At 40.9% G+C, this 2,323-nt stretch overlaps 2 non-coding genes across 2 annotated transcripts; one reads left to right on the top strand and one right to left on the bottom strand.

Moving 5' to 3' along the window:
- The first annotated feature begins 814 nt into the window (after window positions 1–814).
- Window positions 815–896, top strand: Trnal-uag. The gene has a single exon. It is a non-coding gene; the product is annotated as a tRNA-Leu (tRNA).
- A 326-nt stretch (window positions 897–1,222) lies between these two features.
- Trnal-aag lies at window positions 1,223–1,304 on the bottom strand. The gene has a single exon. It is a non-coding gene; the product is annotated as a tRNA-Leu (tRNA).
- Window positions 1,305–2,323: the final 1,019 nt, after the last annotated feature.

The following is a 2,323-nucleotide window of genomic DNA, read 5'->3' as shown; positions in this document are numbered from 1 at the left end:
CTAGGTGTATACCGTAAAATACGTTGATTTTTGTCTAAATTTTGATTTTTGATTTCTGTAAGATTTTCTTATTTTTTATTAACCCTCAATACCGAAATAATTCCGGGATCCCGGGATTGAATAAGTATAATCCCGAAATCCAGGGATTAGAAATAAGGACCGGGATCGAATTCCCTAATTGTGATTCTAGTCATTTTTTTATTTTTCTGTTGCCTTTTTGCAATTCATGATTAATAAAAATAATAAAATTTTACTTACAAATTAAAATCAGAAGAAATTTAACAAAGTTATAAACTGTGGCACCGCGAACATCTAGTCTGGTGTAGTATACCGATAGTGCAACTTGTTCATAGATAGGAGTGTATACAGTAATTGAATTAAGTCGTATACCGAACAAAAGTCGTATACCGAGCAAAATTTGTTTTGTCTAAACAGGACGTATTCCGAATTTGACGTATTCTAAAGCAGACGTATACCGAGGTTCCACTGTATATGTTTAATTGTTTTCTATATTTTCAGTTATGTTTCTTAAAAAAGGAAATTTTATTTTCCGAAAGGTAAATAAAAGAAACGTTCTCCTTGTGGTGAGATAGCAGGACAAGAAAGACTCTGATTTTCGAATAGGAAAAATGATGACCATCCAATGAAAAACAAAAATGTTAGCTGAGGTGATTATGCGCTAGTGTTGTTGGTCTGTTTAGCCTCAAGTTGACTGTTCTCTGCTGCCGAAGGCACGCACTGGGTTTTAGGAGAAGGGCCGAAAGCTTCTTGCCTTCTCCTTAATTGATGCGGCATTTGTCGAACGTGATTGACCGGTAGGGTGGCCGAGCGGTCCAAGGCGCTGGTTTTAGGCACCAGTCTCTTCGGAGGCGCGGGTTCAAATCCCGTCCCTGCCAACGCGATTTTTGCGCAATCTTGAAACGCAAAGCTTTCTTTTTACCCTCCACCGTATTTGTACTAGAACTTTTACTCTTTTTTACGGTCATGTTTAACAAACGCTGATGCAAAGCGCGCAGTCTGTCTGCAAACGATCGTGTTATTTCAGTTTTCCGTCGTAACGTGCAAAAGTCGCATTTTCTTCAGAAATCTCTTCGATAACCTTACATTCTAAGCGCGAATCGATTACAATAAAAGCATTGAGCAAAAGTAGCAATGTCATTGTCCATTTTTGTACGAATCGACGATTTGATTTGCATGCATCGCCGCAAAACAACGTATTAACTGGCAGGGGTGGGATTCGAACCCACGCCTCCGAAGAGACCGGTGCCTTAAACCAGCGCCTTAGACCGCTCGGCCACCCTACCAACTGCTCGCATCGTTATCAAAATTTTAACTGTGCATGCTGACTGACACTTCGAAAAAACAATGGATAAAGCGCTCGTGTAGTAGCCAAGCCTTTGCCGCTGAGATTGACTACGAGTAATTAATTCCCTGCGACTATATGGCCTCGGCTTTGTTCCGTGCTACTCTTTAAACCAATACTTGTAATCGGAGGAGATGCATTGCGTTCGCAAACACCGTCCGAAAAAGAGATAGGGTTTTCATCAGAAACTCGTCATCCATCGTTACATCTTCGGATATCATTATTTTTTAGGTCTTCAATTTCGTAATTCGATTCTTGAACGGATGCCCAGCCAAACTGGTCTTGTCTGGTCTTGTGTGACCACATGTACCGTCTGGTATTGTATCGTAAACAACGCGCACAAAGGCAACTGAAACGCAGATTAGGAGTTGGCAGAATGCGAAAGAGACTTTTACTGAAAAGTTTCGCGAATTTTACTGAAAATTCGTCGAATCTAGATCAATAGCGGATACTGCACAACAGTGTTGCCGCAATGAAATTTCAAAACGTACTGAAGCGCCTTCAAAAAACGTACTATTTTCCTTCAAAATGTACTAGTTCTATGAATACTTTATTGTCAAATTAAATTATTTGACAATAAACCATATACACTCTGTCACAAAAAAATGTATGCACCCAGAACAAATCGAGCCACAATCACAAAAGTCGGTACGAATGTAGTCTGGTAAGAGATATGCAAATGATTAAAATTTTGACGCCAATGAGACAAGGCTAACGGCAATACGAGCATATGAGATGCGCAGCTGGGAAAGTTTAAAAGCATGAGTGCTTGTGCCGTAGGGCTATTTAAACGAATCTGTCGACTTGGATAGATGGTATTGTGAATAGAGATGCCTCTGAGACGTAACAGGCGGCAGTACGAGCAGTTGACGGAGTTTGAAAGGGGCCGTATAGTAGGCCTCAGAGAAGCCGGTTGGTCGAACAGGCGTATCGGCCGCCACCTCTGTCGGAGCGATATGG

The sequence above is a fragment of the Centruroides sculpturatus genome, unplaced genomic scaffold (assembly GCF_000671375.1).
Source record: "Centruroides sculpturatus isolate CEXI.00-Female unplaced genomic scaffold, Cexi_2.0 scaffold1138, whole genome shotgun sequence".
In the NCBI taxonomy this organism is placed as follows: domain Eukaryota; kingdom Metazoa; phylum Arthropoda; class Arachnida; order Scorpiones; family Buthidae; genus Centruroides; species Centruroides sculpturatus.
The sequence above is the reverse complement of the archived record's forward strand: the minus strand, read 5'-3'. Positions and strand labels throughout refer to the sequence as shown.